A 20,358-nucleotide genomic window follows, 5' to 3' on the forward strand; every position below is an offset into this window, starting at 1 on the left:
GATCGGTTCCACCCATACCGGAGATTGAAAAAGGTTTTTAATGGCTCACCAGAGCATGGCATGGCTCCGAAGGCATTAACTGGAGAGGAAGTTTACCAGCGAGTTGAAAGAATCAATGTCATTTTCGGTAAGACTCAAAAAGCTGCAAGTGAGAAAAACATATGGAAGAAGAGGTCTATTTTCTTTGATCTTCCATATTGGCGCAGTCTTGATGTAAGACACAGTATCGATGTGATGCATGTGGAAAAAAATGTGTGTGATAGTCTTATCGGTACTCTTTGCACATACCTGGAAAAACTAAAGACGGAATTAATGCAAGACTTGATCTGGCTGAAATGGGCATTCGAGAGCGCTTACATCCACAATTGAGAGAGGGTGGTAAGCGGGCTTATATGGAACCTGCGGCCCACACATTGTCTAAAATCGAAAAAACAAGCTTGTGTCGGTGTTTGCATGACATCAAGGTGCCCCAGGGGTATTCTTCTAATGTGAAAAGGCTTGTCTCAATGCACGATTTGAAGTTAGTGGGAATGAAGTCTCATGATTATCATGTACTGATGCAACAACTATTACCCGTAGCTATTCGAGGCACAATGAGAGATGATGTGAGGAGCACTATAACTAGATTATGTATCTTCTTCAATGCTATTTGTAGCAAAGTCATTGACATAGAGAAATTGGACGAATTGGAAAATGAGGGTTATGTTATCTTGTCTCAACTAGAAATGCACTTTCCCCCAGCATTTTTTGATATCATGGTGCATTTGATCATTCATTTAGTGAGGGAGATAAGGCTTTGCGGTCCTATTTTTCTAAGATGGATGTATCCATTTGAGAGGTACATGAAAGTCTTAAAGGATTATTCTAAAAATCCTTATCGACCTGAAGCATCAATTGTTGAAAGGTATGTAGCGGAAGAGGCTATGGAATTTTGCAAAACATATCTATCTATAGCTAAGACACCATCTCGGCATGAAAACGGTACAAGTAAAGGAATCAGGGGGCTGAAGGTAAAGAGTATGGGTCGTGAAGAAGTGTTACAAGCGCACTTATACATATTGAATAATATGGAAGAAGTGCAGTCGTATTTAGATGATCACAAAAAAAGTTTAAAAGAAAAGTATCCAAAGAAAAGTGATATGCAGATAGCTAATGAGCATAACAAAACATTTATAACATGGTTCAGTGAAAAAGTTTTGAGAGAGGCCAATGTATCTGATACAATAAAATGGTTAGCTTGGGGTCCTTGTTTTGAAGTTATCACTTGGAGTGGATACGACATAAATGGATATTCCTTCTACACAAAAGCTCAAGATGACAAAAGTACTGTGCAGAATAGTGGGGTAATGGTGGTTGCTGAAGCGATGCATTTTTCGAGTTCGAAAGATAAAAACCCCAAATTGGCATCTATGGCTTATTATGGAGTTATTGAAGAGATATGGGAGGTAAACTACACCAATTTCAAGATTCCTGTCTTCAAATGTAAATGGGTCAACAACAATAGTATTGAAATAGATCAACAATTTGGATTTACATTAGTTGATCTTGGCAGGGTTGGTTATGCAGATGAGCCCTTCATTTTAGCAAGCCAGGCAAAACAAGTATTTTATGTTACTGATCCAGCAAATAAAAAATTGTCTATTGTCCTTCAAAGTAAAAAGCAGAAGGACAGTGATCCTACCATGAATCTTGATGAGACACCACCTTTTGCTTCAAATCCGCCTAGACCAAGTGAAGTAGAATTGGTAGATAATGATGAATATGCTGCAAGAGATGATCATTGTGAAGGGATATGGGACAATGCATAAAGTCAGATTAAGTAATGTAATTTTGCAACGTACCTTGTGTTATTTTCTTTCATTTATTTCATTGCAATGTACTTGATATTATTTATATATTAATACATTTCACTATAATTTACTTATTTATCTAATTTTGGTTTTTCAACAGGCACATGGAGGAGGATTTTGATGCCAATATGGAGGAGGGTTGTGAGAGAGATATGGAGGAGGATTATGACATCGATGATGTCAATCAGCAGGAAGGAAGGAAGGTTAGAGGTAGTACAAGGCTACCAAAGTTAGCAGTACGTCATGGTCGTATTCAGAAGAGGCATGTGGATTTTGATGCCAATATGAATCCAATTGGTGAAGAGAAGGACAGATTCATTAGCTATATAGGCTCCGTTGCCCGAAGCAAAGTTAATATTCTATGGCCTAATTGGAAGTCAATTTCTAAGGAGACGAAGGATAGGATTTGGGAATATATTCTGGTATGTCACTTTCTAATTTTATTTCATTTGTTTTATTGTAAATATAGTTATAACTAAGATCTTTAACTCAAACATATATATTTTTCTTTGCAGCAAACGTATGACATCCCTCGTACTGAGCAAATGAAAAAGCATTTGTTGCAGCAAGTTCGTCAGCGCTGGAAAGATTTTAAGCACACACTCACGAGCCAGTATGTGCGAGGGCCTAAGAAAGATGATGATCCGTGCGAAAAATACTCCTTCCTTGATCCAGATGATTGGAGGAGGTTTGTGGCATCACGGCATGATCCTAAATTTCAGGTACATTGCCTTATAAAACATTTAATTTTGATTTAATTTACTTCACTTACTCAATTTACTTTGTTTTCTTTTCCACAGGAATTAAGTGTGATGAATAAAGAAAGGCAAGCTAAAAATTTATATCCGCACTATTTATCCCGTGGAGGTTACAAGATGCTTGAGGAGAGGATCATGCAGAATGACTTTAAGGCGATGCAGGAAGCTGCAAAATCTGATCCTAGTATCGTTGTTCAGACCCCACCTCCTCCTCCACGTCATAGAAAATGGAAGGAAGCAAGGATGAAGAAGGGTCAATATGTTAATCCAGCAGTTGCTGAGATTGCTAAAAAAATTGTAAGTTGTATAATTCAAATAACTTTAACTTATGGTAATATTCCTTATATTTTATCATTAATTTTCATTTATACTGTCATTAATTTTTTATCATACTTAAAATGTTATAGGAGGTACTTGAAGAGCAAAGCAGTGAAGGTTCATTTAGTCCGAGTGGAAGGATGGACATTTTAGCGACAGCGATTGGGAAGCCTGATCACCCCGGACGCGTTAGAGGAGAAGGGAGGACAGTTGGTCTTACCCAATATTTTGGACAAACTTCACGAGCTTCTCTACGAAGTCAGCCCACTGATGAGATGATAGCTAAACTTCGAGACCAAGTTCGTGATGAGCTCCAATCTGAGCTAGAGGTCAAGATTGAGGCCCAGTTACGCCAGTCACTTCGAAAAGAGCTTATGGCTGAGCTTCGTGATGAGATGAAATCTATGGTCTCTAGCATGCAAATTGGGACAGTTCAACAACAATGCACACCCCAGGTTTGTAATCAATTTCACTTAAATTGATGTTGAGTTTTACCAACGTTTTTTATTTAATTTAATACTGCATTTCTCTCATTTAGGATTCCCCCGTCTTTCCTAGCACTAAAGACAGTTGTAATCCACCGGGGGCATTGGGAGAGCATGATCCTAGTAGTCCCACGCCGGACTTTGGACAACCTTGTTGTCTTCGTTTAGAGGTCCCAAGGATGCGTGTTGTTGCTGACGCTCTCCTCTACAATCAAGGGAGCACTATCCATCACCAACATATTCAAGAGGACCAAGCGAGGGTTACAGTTACCACTGTTCGAGAGGGAGAGACAGGTGCGGATGTGCCATTCCCGACTGCTGAAGTTGTGAAGTTAGGTCAGGCAATTGGAACTTTCATTCTTTGGCCTAGACACCTTGTTGATGAGGAGATAATACCTGTGATGGTAAGAAAATGTTATTCTATATTGTGTGCATTTTTTAACATAATACTTCTAATACTTATTATGTTTATTTGATATTTCATTAGGACCAGGAAGATGTTAATAGATATCCCTGCTTGGCACAATTATATGAGGAATATAAAACAATTAACAAGGTCGACATAAAGATGCCTGTAGGGATTGTGGGTGAAGAAAAATCATATTTCTTTGGACTTGACAACAAAGACATCAGGGATTTCTTATCCTTGAAGGAGTTGGACATAGCATGGGTTCAATTAGCAATCATGTAAGTTTACTTGTTCATTTCTAACTTAAATTTCTCATTTCTTACTTTCACATACTAATAATTATCTTATTTCAATTCAATGATAGCTTCTTCCATAACAAATGCATGTCATCAATGGAGAAGAGAAATTTGTATGGATATTTATGCCCTGCAAGTGTCCAGAAGAAGTACAACCCACTAGATAAGAGAATCAGATATGTGGGCAATACGATTGGAGACACTAAATTACCTTGTTATTTGGCACCAATTATTGAAGGGCAAGTAGCTTAATTATATTTATTTATACATACTTAATTTGTTAAGAATTATTGTGATATCCAGTAATGTATAAGTCTTACTCTATGATGCAGTTGTCATTGGAGTTTGTGTGTTTCTTGTCCCATTGACAATGTCATCTACTGGTTTGATCCCTTGGGTCGTCGTCCAAGCAGTGAGATGAGGGGCGTTTTCAACACGTAAGTACCTTAATGTAGATCAATAATTTTGTTTTCAATATAAATTATTTAACTTGTGCTTTCATTTGCTTATAGGGCTTTAAAGACTTATTATATAACCGGTGGGAAGCGTTCCGGCAAAAATGGCTCAACAACTTGGGTATATCCTAGTGTGAGTACTTTAAATTGAAGTTCTTTCATTGATGACAGTTATTTTATATATGAATTTGGATTATCATTTCCTTGTGATTTGCAGTGTGCTAAGCAACAAGGGCCAACAGAGTGCGGATACTACATTATCCGTTATATGTTTGAGATTATTGAGAGTGGATGTATCACAAAATTTGATGAGGTAAGTAAATATAATTTTAGTTTTGTAATAGTTGAATTTTTAAATTGAATTGTTACTTATTTTATTTTCTTCCTATGTTTAAATTTGTTCATTTGTCAATTTACAGATTTTTGATAATGATTGTTCATATACTATTGATGACATTAACTTCATCCGAGACCTTTTGGCACAGCAACTGCTTCAAGAATTGTGGTCCAGGGATTGATCAAGTTTATGTTTAGAGACAATAGGATCAATATTGACTTTTGTAATTTGTTCTTCTTCTTTGACTAGTTAGTTAATTAATGTGTCTATATAGATGAAGTTATGATGTTGATATATCTTGGCTGAAAATATTGACTGGTTCATATATACTATTTCAACTTGCTGGAAAGTGGCTATTATGGCTATTGTGTGGCTGTAGGGTTGTAGTATGTACGAATTGAATCTTTTTTTTAAAAAAAACAGAGGACATTCATGTCTGTTCAGTGAAACAGAAGTAAAAAATCGATTTTTTACTTCTGTTTGAAAAAACAGACGTGAATTCATGTCTGTTTCTCAAAAAACAGACGTTAATTGACGTCTGTTTATTGATATAACAGACGTGAATTCATGTCTGTTTCAATAGACATGAATTCACGTCTGGTCATAACAGAAGTAAAAAGGGGGTACTTTTTATGTCCCTTCTTTTCATGTCCCCTGCAAAATAGACGTAAAAAGTCATGCAAAACAGAAGTAAAAAGTCTTCATTGTAGTAGTGATACCTATATTTTAACCCAAAAAAAAAAAAACTCTAAGAAAGATGCTTGGTGATAATTGAGTTATAAGGGCCAAGCTCCACATATCCATATCCAATCCAATTGTCAAAAGAATGTTTTGTACTTTAATTTCTACCGATATTATTATTTAATTAGGTAAAGTCTTTCTTCAAGACAGTTATTGAAATTACATAATTTTTATTTATTTGTCAAATTGAGAAGAAACTAGACCTCAGTGTTGAGTCTTGTGTGCAGAGCCTAAGGCTAGAAACCTCGTGACCTTTATTCTGCCGCTCTCTTTCAATACGAGAGAGTTTCGGAAAACCTCATTTTGGTCTAAATGATAAGACAGAAAGAGCTCAAACCTGTAGCATCAATTTATATTATTGTGTGTATATATATATACACGTATATGTAAAATTGAATTATTATTTATCATTATAGAACTAGGTCCATGCTAGCCTTAGGCGTGATTTGGCATGTAAAATAAAAGCAAAAAAGGACAAAAATTTAAGGACTAATTTGTCTGCTAAAGAAAGAAAGCTACCTCTATTATTGCAACCTTAAAAGGGGAAAAAAAAAAGAATGAGAAAAGAAAACGGATATAGAAAAGAAAAGTGTGTAGAAAATATTTTCACTCCTTATATTAAGATGAACAGAAAAAAAAATCAAAGGAAAAAAAAACTAATTTGTGATTATTTTTATTGTAATTATTTAAATTGAATTGAAAATTTAATTATAAATACACTATCAACATAGAGCAATGTCATTTGAGCCAAGGCTCATTTGCATTCGAATTGAAAACTCAATTATAAGTACATTGTATAACCATAACTAGGATACTACTTTCGGTCCTAAATATAAAAGCTAATTGACTAATTTAAGTATAACAAGAAAATAAATTAAGTTAGTTATTTGTAATAAATATATATTTATCTTTCTAAAATATCTTTACTAATCAAATTTATTTGCTAGGACTATCATTGTTAGAAAGATTATTTTGAAAATAAATAAATAAATATGAGAGATAAAGTAAAGAAAAATTGGTAAAAAATCCTTGTTTGAAAGTTTAATTAGCCAGAATGACCTGAATTGTGCAAGTACAAGTATGATCTGTAGGTGCAACATATCATCCATTGTGTACAATTTGCTAGAGTAACTCTCATAATATGTGCAACAGGGATTTTTTACTAATTTTTCTTAAAGTAAATTGAGATTTTATATTCAGGACTAAAATAAAAATCAAATAAGATATTATATTAAGAATCCGAAATGGTACTTTCTAGAAACAATACCCCCACCTCCTCAATAAGGGGGTAGAGCAATGTCATTAAAGTCAAGGTTGATTTGTATTGAAAATGACTCTCTCGTAAATAACTCCCATAATATATGTAATTAATAAAAAAAATTAAAGAAGTATAAATTTAGAAGACGAATTAAATTGAAATATTATATTTAAGACTAAAACAAATATTTTTATTATATCTTATATTAAGGATAAAAGAAATAATATACAGTACATGATAACAACTTCATAACTGGGTAATGAGGATTGAGCTGAAAAAAGGTTAAATTAAAATTCCCAAAGAAATCGAATTTCAACATTATAAGATGTAGAGACATATTCGGGAGAATTATAATAAGATCCTAAGTAAAAAAAATATTTATCAAAAAGTCTCAATAACATGTTAGAAGTTTTCATTTCCTACGCTATAACTTATCATCATATGCTGCTGAGTTGTCATTAGGACTTTTTAATTATTATGTTTCTTCTTTGAGACTTTGTTGCAATTCTCCTTGTTGAAATATGTGATTTTAAAAGTGACTGATGAAATCTCCATGTTGCCAGCAACAATCACTATCCAGATCCACGGCCAAATGTCCAAAAATTAATGAGAAATAAACCAACAAGGACAGGATAGGCGATATATGTGATTATGCCATTCTTTTGCCCTGGGAGAGACAATTTTATTTTAATTAAATGACCTATTTATATGGCCTTATTGATATTTTCAGTTCCTTTTGACCTTATTTCAATTTTGAAATCTAAAATTTAAAATCAATAGTTTTATTCCTTGAAATTTGATTTTTTTTTTTTTCGGGTCTCCCAAACAAGTATGATCCTATATGTACATAACTCACTACTTGTAACTAATTGATCAAGGGTAATTATTATTTCACCCTCATATTTTCGCATATATCTGGTTGATTAGCTCTATTGCTTCTTTTGGAGGAGTGCATGTAAATAATTAGCATTATGATGTACTTAATATGGGAAGTTCTCACACGTGGTTTAACATAACTGACGAGCATTATTTGTGGTGACATAATTTTTTGCACGTACAAAGTTCGATTCTTAACCTCAAATAAGATTCCAATTATTTTCACTCAACTCTACTAATGCTGGTAAATTACTATTCTAAGTATCAACCAAAAAAATGAGGACCATAATGATGATGACCATAATAATAATAAAATTATTATTTGTACTTCTTAATATGATATCTACTTAATTAATTAATTTGGGTAGATAACAGAAAACTAGTTCAATTAATTACTTGTCAAAAATATATTTTGGTTTATCCAAAATATCATATTAAATCATTTGTATTGAAACCTTTCTTGATGCAAACTCCCTGAAGACATGCAATTAGTAAAAACAGTTTGGAGAAAATAATAAATATGAGAAATAAAATGAAATAAGATCTTATATTTAAGATCAAACTTAACCCCTAACTAGTTCTTATATTAGAACTAGGAGCTAGTGGTAGCAAAAGCACTGTCTTTAGAGGCATAAAATTTGAACTCTACAGTTACAGTTCTGTACAATATTACTATACACAACCTGGGCGCAAGAAAAGAAGAACAAGGTATATTAGAGACAACCTTCACAACTTTGCAGCAAGTGATTCTGCAAAGTGGAAGACCATGCATCTGAACAAAACAAAAACAGAAACAGAACGTTTCAAATTACCTATTCCGCAAGCAAATTAAAAACATAAACCATATCTTCTAGTATATATGGGTGCCAAATATTGCTGCTACTGTTCACCTCCTTGCCAAGCCCACACTCTATCCTTCAAGGAGGGCTTCAAATTCTGATCCCGAAATTGGATATACTCAAACGTATCGCCTGCAGTTTTCTTCACCTCCACAACATGAAACGTTGATGTCACCTCAAAAATCTCTGCATCAACACCAAGTTGTCCCTTCCGACCACTCTTGCTTCCCCCAAATCTCACTAACCCATCTTTCTTCACAACATTGAATTTTCTCTCTGCTTGTGCTATTTCTTCCAGTTTTGAAACAATTGTCGACGCGGGCTTCGTGGTGGTGAATCTAGCATGTCGTGTCCGACATGTATCTTCCTCAAAAAGACCAGAGAGATCAAATCCTGAAGATAGGGATATTGAATCAAACACATTTGAAGGCAGATGGTTTCACTTTCATTGGGGTTTCTTTGGTTTTTTCCTCTGAACTTGATGATGAAGAAGAATCAAAAAGAGCCTGAACATCACTCGTAGGATTGGACATTGGTGATTTGGGTGGTTCAATCTGCTGGTACCAATTTTAAACCAGCCATTTTCTATAATCTCAGCAATACTTACTCTTGTTCTTGGATTTGGATCGAGAATTCTGGTGATAAGTCTTCTGGTTTGAGGTGAGAACCATTTAGGACACTTGAATTATGCAGTACAAATTTTCCTATACATTTCAATCAGATTCTTATCCTGAAATGGAAGAAAGCCTGCAAGAAGAACAAACAGAATAACCCCACAAGACCATATATCAGCTTTGGCTCCATCATAGCCTGTCTTGTTGAGCACTTCAGGGGCCACATAAGCAGGTGTTCCACAAGTTATATAGAGAAGACCATCGTTCTTTCTTGGTTCATACAAAACACTCAACCCAAAATCCGAAATCTTCAGATCCCCGTTTTTTGTCCAGAAGCAGATTCTCCGGTTTCAGATCTCGGTGACAAACCCCTCGGCTATGGCAGAAATCGACGGCACCGATTAGCTGCTGGAAATACTTTCGAGCCAAATCCTCCTTCAATTTCCCTTTCACGACTTTGGCGAAGAGCTGGCCGCCTTTCAAGTACTCCATCGCGAAGTAAATCTTGTTTTTGCTCGCCATTACTTTGCAGAGCTGAACAACGTTAGGGTGCCTTACCAGGTGCATCCCGGAGATCTGGCGCTTGATTTGGTCGATCAAGCCGATGCGAAGAATTTTCTGCTTGTTGATGACTTTAATGGCGACGCTGTGGTTGGTTTTAATGTTTCTGGCGTGGTAGACTTTGGCGAATGTGCCTTGGCCGAGCAAACGGCCCAGCTCGTATTTCTCCATAGAATTGTGCCTTTCTTCTCCGTTTGCTCTGAATCCATTGGCTTTGCAAAGGAAGGAACTGTGGGTTTCAAGGTTGAGATTTGAGAATGAAGAGGAGGGAGGATGACGACGAGGAAGAAGAAGAAGAATTGAGTCAGGCGGAAGCCAACAGATTCACAGAATAATTATGCCGAAGTCCGTTATTTTGCTCTGTTTGTAGAAAATCAGTATATAGATATTACTATTCAGTTTGTAGAAAATTGAGAATGCTGTCCGTATTCAGATGTCATTGGCTCATCCCTTTAGTGACAAGTTCAACTGCTAAAAGTTTGGTGAGTATTGTGTTTTTGAAGATAAATGATTGCAAAAAGATGATAGAAATTGTAATGAATAAGATTAGTGAAGATGTAGAAGGTGGAATCACATTCAACCATGGAGAATTGGACTTACTGATATGTCAAACTTGAAGATGTTTTCTTCACGAAGTCGCGTCTTCGAATTCCCAGAATTAAAAGTGATACAAATAACTAGATATACTAAAATGAAAAAGTTTTGTCCAGGGGTGTTGGAAACACCAAAGTTGTCTAAAGTGAAAATAGAAGAGCATGAGATGGAATGGAAGGAATAAAAGAGGCCTTAACAAAACGGTAGAACTGCTATCCTCAACAAATGCATGATATATCCACGCTAACAAATATTGTTTCAAAAAACGTATATTTAATTATAAGGAAATAGAGAATTGATTATATTGTGCTTATGCCAATGTCGTCTTTCTTCAAATTAAAATTACATATTTTCAGGCTAACCAATACTATGATTTGGTATTGCAGGATAGTGTTAGCTGTTAATATATAGTAGGATGAGTCCATCATCCATGTTATCATTTTCAGGTTGGTCAGTTTTATGATATTTTTCTGCTTATTGTCTATGTTTTTCTCTAGTAGTTATTATGAAATCAACAATAGCCCCATATATGAAGGGAGGAAGCATTAAAAAGACGTGCATCTTTTTTTTTAAAAAAAATTATTCGTATCTTTTTGCTATATTTGTCCGTGCTTTCCTACTGCTGAAATAGTAGTTACTATAATATTAACAAATGCTAGATATATTAAGGGATGAAACAGATAACTCTTTTATATATTTCAATTTTTCTTTGTTTTTTTTTTGGCTGACACATTAATTGGCTACAATATGATTATGCTACTGTATATGATAACATGAAACAAACAAACAAACAACAAGCCTTATCCCACTAGGTGGGGTCGGCTACATGAATCACACGACGCCATCGTGCTCTGTCAACAACCCAATCCTTAGATATGTTGTTGATTAGGAGGTCTCGTTCAATGACCTCATTCAGCGTTCTTCTCGGTCTTCCCCTGCCTCTTTTTATGGGACTCCATCTTGTTTGATCCACCCTCCTCACCGGGGCCTCCAAAGGCCTTCTCTGCACATGTCCAAACCATCTTAAGCGATTTTCAACCATTTTCTCTTGGATAGGTGCCACACCGACTCTTGTCCTGATCTTTTCATTTCGAATCCTATCTTTTCTTGTATGACCACACATCCATCTCAACATCCTCATTTCTGCTACTCCGACTTTGTGCTCTTGTTTTCCCTTTATTGCCCAACATTCACTACCATACATCATAGCTGGTCTTATAGCAGTCCGATAAAATTTTCCTTTAAGTTTCTCAGGTACCTTCTTATCGCAAATAACTCCGGTAGCTTTCCTCCACTTTAACCAGCCAGCTTGTATTCTATGAGAAATGTCTCCATCAATTTCCCCATCCTCCTGTATAATGGATCCTAGGTATTTAAACTTTGATACTTGAGGAATAATTTGCTCTCCCATCCTCACCTCCAAATCCCTATTACCTTGCCTCCCTCCAAAATCACAATGCATATATTCTGTTTTGTTCCTGCTCAAACGGAAACCTTTCGACTCCAAAGTCCTTCTCCATAACTCCAAACTAGTGTTAATCTCTTCTTTTGATTCCGCCATAAGAACTATATCATCCGCGAAGAGCATGGACTTAGGGATTCTTTCTTGAACAGGTTTAGTTAGAACATCCAGAACAATGTTGAACAAGTACGGACTCAGAGAGGATCCCTGATGTAGGCCAATCTTAATAGGGAAGTCCTTTGTCTCCCCCCCAGGCGTCCTTACACTGGTAGTTACCGCCTCATACATATCTTGTATGACTTTGATATACGCAACCCGTACACCTTTCTTTTCCAAAGCCTTCCACAATACTTCTCTTGGCACACGATCATAAGCCTTTTCCAGGTCAATAAAAACCATATGTAAATCTCTTCTTTTACTTCTATATCTCTCCATTAACCCCTTAGTAAATAGATTGCTTCCGATGTGGATCTCCCTGGCATAAATCCAAATTGGTTTTCCGAAATAGAAGTCTCCAACCTCAATCTATATTCCATCACTTTTTCCCACAACTTCATTGTATGACTCATAAGTTTTATCCCCCTGTAGCTTGCACAGTTTTGAATGTCTCCTTTATTCTTGTAAATAGGAACTAAAATGCTTTTCCTCCACTCATCCGGCATATTTTTAGAGCGTAGAATTTCATTAAAAAGCTTGGTTAGCCACACCTCCCCCTCATCGCCCAAACATTTCCAAACTTCAATAGGGATACCATCAGGCCCAACGGCTTTTCCATTGTCCATTTTCTTGAGAGCCGTCTTAACCTCTCCGATACGTATCCTGCGGTAGAAAGCCAAATTCCGATCATCTTCGTTAATTAGCAAGTCCTGCAAGTCCTGAGTCGCATAATTGCTTCCCTCATTAAACAACTTGTAAAAGTAAGCCTCCCATCTGTCCTTAATATCACCATCAGTAACTAACACTTTACCATCTTCATCCTTTATACACTTTACTTGGTCCAGATCTCTCTTTTTCCTCTCCCTTTGCTTCGCGATCTTGTAAATATTTCTTTCTCCCGTCTTTGTTCCTAACTCCTGATAAAACCCTTCATAAGCTTTAGTACGTGCTTCGCTCACTGCTCTCTTTGTCTCTTTTTTAGCCAACTGATACTTTTCCTGGTTCTCTACACTATTGCACAAGTGTATGGCCTTAAAACAATCTTTTTTCTGTTTGACTTTCTCTTGCACACTCTTATTCCACCACCAAGTCTCCTTATCTCTTTGACCAGGACCTTTGGATTCTCCCAAAATTGCTTTAGCTACCAAACGAACCCTTGTAGCTATCTCTTCCCACATCATGTTTGCATTTCCCTGCAACTCCCAATTCCCTTCCTTCAAAAGAGTCCTTTTGAATAACTCCCGCTTCTCTCCTTTTAACTGCCACCACTTAATCCTGGGTTTTGCCACTTGATGGTACTTTTGCCTGGTACTCTTAAAACATACATCAAGGATAAGTACTCTATGTTGGGCACTCACCCCGTCTCCTGGAATCACTTTGCAATTAGTACACAATCTTCTGTCCGGATTCTTAACCAAAAAGAAATCAATCTGTGATTTTGAGACACCACTTTTGTACGTGATTAAATGCTCCTCTCGCTTCTTAAAACAAGTGTTGACAATCTTAAGATCGTATGCAAGAGAAAAATCGAGAATAGATTGTCCTCCACTATTAAGCTCCCCAAAACCAAAACCACCATGGGCCCCGCTGAATTGTCCTGCTTCTTTACCAACATGTCCATTAAGGTCCCCACCGATAAAATTTTTTCTTCGAGTGGTATGCTTTGAACCAAGCCCTCCATATCTTCCCAAAACTTATCTTTAAGGTGTGTCTCTGCCCCAACCTGAGGTGCATAGGCACTAATGATATTGATAGTATCCTTTCCAACAATTACTCTTAACGATATTATTCTGTCCTCAAACCTTTTAACCTCTACCACTTTTTTTTCCATGTCCCATCAGCGATGATACCAACCCCATTCCTTGTGCTCACCTTTCCTGTGTACCAAAGTTTATACTCTCCAAGTTCCTTGGCAGCTTCTCCAGTCCATTTGGTTTCTTGGAGGCATAAGATATTAATCCTTCTGTCCCTCATAACTCCTGCTACTTCCATAGATTTCTCATTTAACGTCCCAATATTCCAAGTGCCAAATCTAATCTCAGTCTCATGAACTAACTTCTTTAGCCGCCTCCGTCCAAGAGAGTGCGGTAGCCCTTGCTCATTTAACACTACATCCGGGCGACGATGCAGCGGCTCTAGCTCATTTCTCACTGTACTCGAGCCATACAGCGCGTCACATCTGGGCAACGACCTAGCATTAGCATAATTACTTCGTTGATCCATGTTCATGAGATTCGACGGGTTTTTACGTTGGCTGTCGAGGGCCTAACACAACCCTCCTCCTTTATCCGGGCTTGGGACCGGCTATACAACATAGGCGGAGTTGTATATGATAACATGGATACACTCAAAATATAAACATGCCTTTTTACTTTCCTTGCTTGATCAATGCAGGTATACGTTGTTGGCGATGGTGTTGACACTTGCTTGATGAAGGATGTGGACAGACGTTTGTGCAATGATGCTTTTGTTGAATTCTCAAATGATATGTTTTAGTAGTTATATATGTTCCATTATATTTGATAATAAATGAGACTCCGTTTTTATCATAAAGAATATTCCCAGTTTCCTACCAATAAATTGGCTGATCAATGGCTTGGTCATGGTCGAAACTCTATCCTTAAAGCGTGGCTTGCTTTATTATGTACTATGACTCCAATGTATTAAAGACTCAGAAAATTGGTGTGTTGTGATTGTAAAGTTTTTATTCAACAACTGTGTGGTTTCTATTAAATAATTGTCTAAGGTGCGTCCAGTATACTTGTGTTGTAATTATTTCGAGTTTATATTAAATTTCCTACTTGACAAAATTAAGTTGTTAGTCATAGATGAAGTATTGATGCCGCTACATGTTTAAGGTTGACATGTTTTGCTGACTATCCGTACAGAGAAAATTATATTCAAGGACCAAATTAACAAAATTTTTATCCCTTAATAAGGGTCTCGAACATGTAAAATCATTATGAAGGTACATGACCTTGTTTGTAAAATTATGTATGAAGACCAAATCCTTGTGTTAAAAAATGGAAGTGGTAGATATACATGTAAAAATTCTTGACGAAGTACGAGTGTTAAATAATTCTTGACGAATTATAATTTTGTTGTTGTTAGTGTTGAATAGTAAATAGAATTGGTATACTTGCCAATTTTCCTCAAAGTTATTTCTACAGTAGCGTTAGAATCTGGTGAAGAGTGAAGCATGACCGGTTGCACTCTCCTCCGATCACTTCCTGTGAATGCTTTAAGAGCAAGGAAAAACACACACACACATATACATATGTATATATGACAACTTTTCACTTTCATAGGAGCAAGATTCACACGATGAATTGTTAGTAGTCAAAATGCTCCGTTTTCGAATGAAAAAATGGGTGATTACAGAGTAATGATGAGGTATTTCTGAATTTAGTCTTTCTGAAAATTGCCTTATTTCGTTACTTCACAAATAAGACAATTCTCAATTTTGTGAATGACAACATGGTCTTCTTAATTAGGTTTTTAAGATATAGACATTTCTCAATCAAGTCCCTCCCAAATATAAATATAATTAGTGGTCCATCACATAATGTGTCCATCTGAATTTGATAGAAAAACAGATATTCGATGATAGATTTAATTAAAGAAACCAAATTGAGATATTATCAGAATCGAGAAGCACTTTAGGCATAAGGCGAGGACTGAATTGAAGAACAAACAGGGAGATGGATCTAACATAGTGAAAATATAATAGCAGTAATCCTGTACCATTGCCCAATAAATTGCTTCTGGGTTGCTTCATTTATCATAGGAACTGGCAGAGACATGAACTCGCAGAAGCATTTTGGTTTCTGGAAATCCAACATTCAAGTGAACCCAACCAGGAATTATAGGAAGCAGGTACAGAGCCGACCTTAGCAACTATGGCTAGTGAGACGATCACCACTTTCACCAACACAGGTGTTGATCATGAGGGCGAGTTTATGGAGTTTGATTTCCCTCATTGGGTTCGAACACTTCTTTTCCGAAGCCCACATGGACATTCATAAAGATAAACAAATTCACAAATCACAGGATTTACAGGAGAAGTGTACCATCACGACGATGCAGAGGAAAGAACAGATGAGAGGAGGGAAGGTTGAAACTTGAAAGCGATACGACGGAGTGCCACCGAACGGAGAGGCTGATATATAGATAGACGCATGCGTGCATGTATCCATGGTTGCGGCTTGGGCTTCGGCAAGAGCCATGAATCTAACGAAAAGACTATAATGCTCCCGCTTGAAGTTGGTAGCTGCTGAAACACAAAACACAAAAAATCTTTCCGTTGCCGGGAATCCAACCCGGGTCTCTCGTGTAAGAGCCGAGTATCCTAAGTCCTAACCGACAAGACTACAACAGATAACCTCTATAGTTTTAAGATTTAATAATAACTAGGTCTGATATGTAGTACTAACGAAGCATATAATTACATGCCAAGTAGCTGACCCACGCAATGTGAGTCCAAGTTGTGTAACAAGAAGTCTTCTCTCAGTCTTCTCCTAAACTTAATACCTAACGTTTGGCAGCCCACACGCTACTTTTGTCACTTCCAGAATCCATACTCCACACGCCATTTTATACCATCTTCATGAATACTTTCAGGATAAAAATATGTTTAGTCTTGGAATCTTTATTATTTCAGAATTATAAAGAAAATAATCGTACAAGAAAATTATTAATCCCTCCATTCCTTTTTATAAGATGCAATTGTTGGGTATACTTTGTTTCATTTTATGAGAGACTCTTAGAGGTTATTTCAAAATTAATTTGTAAACTTTAAATTTTACCCTCATTTAATTACACATTTTCTTTTTTCTAAGATAACTTTCTCTTTCTCTGTTATACATTCTCTCTCCACTACATATTATCTCTTCCACATGAATGAGGGCATTTTTAAAAAATAAAATTTATTTTTTACATATTGATTGTACTCAACCAATTTTAACTAACTTTTAAAACAATGGGATTTGGTTAATTATATCTTATAAAAAGGAGTGGAGGGAGTAGTATGCAAAAGTGTGGTATTTTAACTTTAAAAAATATACTTTAGTTTGCTTAATCCTAATATCATTAACATAAAATGATAACAATTGAAATAATCTTAAATATTCAAAAAACATTCTCTAATACTAACATATTAAGTTTAATTTTCAAAACAAATATGATTGTTACAAAAACTCATCATTTTAAGCCTAACAATGTTAAGATTAGAAGAATAAATGTATTCTTTTTTGTATATATTACCGTAAACTTGCGTTAGTAAATGTTAATATTATTAATTAGAGTTGGTGTTAGTCTCAATAAATAAAAATCTACAAATTACAATGGATAAGATTATCTCTAGAAAAAAAAACAAAAAAAAAAAGAGATAAGATTATCATATGGTGGGTACGTGGCTCCAAATTAATTCATATAATTACTCGAATATGGGATGACAGTGAATACAAGGGTTGTTATCATCCTGTTCCCTTTTTCATTCAGTATTGTTTTTCTTTTCGCCCACTTCAATAATTCTCTTCGGCGAAAATTCAAAGTTGCCCCGCGCAGTTAATTGGACCAATAAGAAACCACACAACAAAGTAGTGCCCCAGGCTCATCAGTTTTCCCTTTTTTTCCCCTTTTAACTGATTTTCTAAGTTTTACAAGTTTTTTTTATTTTTTACCATTAAATTATGTTTCTATGCATTATTTTTCCTTGATAAATACATAAAGAGGTCATCACGTAGAATGACAATTAAGTACTTCATAAAAAGCTAATGTTAACATTAAAAAAAAAAACTAAATATGAGGAATCCGAACACGAGGAATTTGAAATTTTGAGTAGTGATATTAATTAACTTGTATAAGGTCATAAATTGTCATGCATTATCCCAATAATATAAACCCCACAGCATTGATCAAATTGTGTTGACTTGAATCCTTATCTAAACCAGAGAATTTGCAGCCACTCCTCCCAAATAAAGCTTCAAATCTTCTTTTTCTTCTTCGTTTTCTTTTCCGTAGTTTCACAAATCTACTTTCTCCCTTCCCTGCTTTCTATTTCTTCTTCGTTTTCTTTTCCATAGTTTCACAAATCTACTTTCTTCCTTCTCTGCTTTCTATTGCTTTCTGGGCTTCTTCTTTTACTTCATCATCTCTGCAATTCCCTTTTTCTTATATATTTCCACTTTCTGATTTCCTTTTTGCTTTTCTCTTTTCTCGACTTAAAAAAAAGGAAAAAAAATTCTTGAATTTACTGCTTTCTGAATTTTTTGGCTAGTACTTCTCTGTTGTTGCGATCATTTTCAATTTTATTTTGCTAGTTGTGATATTTCTTCAAGAAGGAAAAAAAACCCAAAAATAATATTAAAAAAAACCTCCTATTTCAATTTGTGATGCTTAGATCTCAAAAAGACAAAAAAAGGCTAGTTATTCTAGTGATAGCCCTTATATTTTTCATTTGGCACTACTCCTCCCCTCCTAACCTAATTATTGTGTTAATTTTGATCTTAAATGTAAGACTTATTTCTCATATTTATGAGTTTTTTTAAAATTATACTTATTGATACTTTCTCAACCATAATCAAGTAGAAGATGGAGAGAGAATATTAAGAAAAATAATTATGGTGTTCTAGGAAAAATTATCAAGCTAATGTTAAAATTATACCCATGCTCATCTTCCATACTCCTCCATATAGAGGTGATTTATATATCGAAGTATAAATCTTAAACCTAAGTAAACTTTAATCTAAACATACACAGATATATACATGTATATGGAGTCTGGAGTAACTGAAATTAATATTTAAAATAATAATAGGTTAAATATTTTCTCTTTCTCTTTCAGGAATTTGCTCCTACTGTTAATACATGGGAGAAGAGGGTGATTAATGGCCTGGGCCTACAAGGTGATGATGCTTTTGTTGAATTCTCAAATTATGCTTTGGTAGTTACATATGCTCTATTATTTGATAAGCGAGACTCTATTCTTATCATAAACCATATTCCTACAAGTAAATTGGGTGATGAATGGCTTGGCCCTCCTCAAAACTCGAGCCTTAGGCGTCGTTTGTTGAGTACTATGAGTCTATGACTCTAATGTATGAAAGACTCAGAAATTGGTGTGTTGTGATTGTGAAGTTTTCGTTTAGCGACTGTGTGGTTTTCTTGATTATGTTACATTAAGATTATTTAGTTCATTGAGACTGTTCACCATTGAAAAGGTTTCCGAGTCTAGATTTGTGGGGTGGCTCTTTTTGGTCGAGAGATTTTGTCAAGTAAGGAGCCATATGGAAGCCATAATTATAAGACCCTTTCCTTCACTCAATATATTCTGTCCAGGACAATGACAGATACTTTGGTTCAGGTTGGCAGAGAATGAAAGGTTTTGGAACATCAGTCTTAACAGACACAATCCAGCAATTGTCTAAGGGGCGTCCCAAATATTTCTGTTCTTATTATCATGGGATTTCTCTAATTAAATTATCCATCTGCCAAAATTAAATTTTTTGTCACTGATATGAGGTATCGATGCTCCTATATGTTAAGGGTTGAAATGTTTTTGTGACCCATTGATTACAGAGAAAATTATGCTCAAGAACCAAATTAACAAAATTGTTATTCCTTAAGGATCTCGAATGTCTAAAATTATTGTGAAGGCACATGACCTTGTTTGTAAAAATTAAGTAATACATGAAGATCAAACTGTCCTTATGTTAAAAAGAAAAAAAAAAGGGAAATGGTAGATATAAATTCTTGGCCGAAGCTGGAATTATAAATTTGTGGTAACAGCTTTAGAATCTGCATGATTTAGACCCCCAACTGACAAATTCAGGGTAGCTATGAAATTAAATACTTTATGAAACAGAGCGGGGAGAAAAACACGCACACACACAAACTGCTTTTCACTTGCTTAGGAGGAACATTCACAAAATGAATTCTCAGTAATCAAAATGCTCTGTTTCTGAATGAAAAAATGAGTGGCTACGGAGCAAATGAGGTATTTCTCAATTGAGTCTTTTTCAAAACTGCCTTCGAAATTGTACTTGGTACTTCACAAATAAGGAAATTGTCAATTTTGTCACTTACAGCATTGTCTTCTGAATTATATTTTCAAGATATGGATATTTTCAATCAAGTCCACCCCAAGTAAAACTATCACAAGTAATGGTCCCTCACATATGAGTACGTCTGAATTTGATAGAAAAAAGGGATGTTCAATAATAAATAGGTTTGTGTAAAGAACCAATTGAGAAATGATCATAACTGAGAAACAATTTATGCACGAGGTGAGGGTGCTGAATTGAAAATAAACAAGGAGATGGATTTGACACAGTGATTATATAACAGTAT

The 20,358-nt window shown here is 35.5% G+C and overlaps 1 pseudogene; it reads right to left on the reverse strand.

The window, feature by feature from the left end:
- Positions 1–8,662: 8,662 nt before the first annotated feature.
- LOC114727211 (CBL-interacting serine/threonine-protein kinase 20-like) lies at positions 8,663–9,977 on the reverse strand (annotated as a pseudogene).
- Between the last annotated feature and the right edge of the window lie 10,381 nt (positions 9,978–20,358).

Source organism: Neltuma alba, unplaced genomic scaffold, assembly GCF_004799145.2.
Source record: "Neltuma alba isolate B1F8T4 unplaced genomic scaffold, ASM479914v2 tig00012452_pilon, whole genome shotgun sequence".
NCBI classification, from domain to species: Eukaryota; Viridiplantae; Streptophyta; class Magnoliopsida; order Fabales; family Fabaceae; genus Neltuma; species Neltuma alba.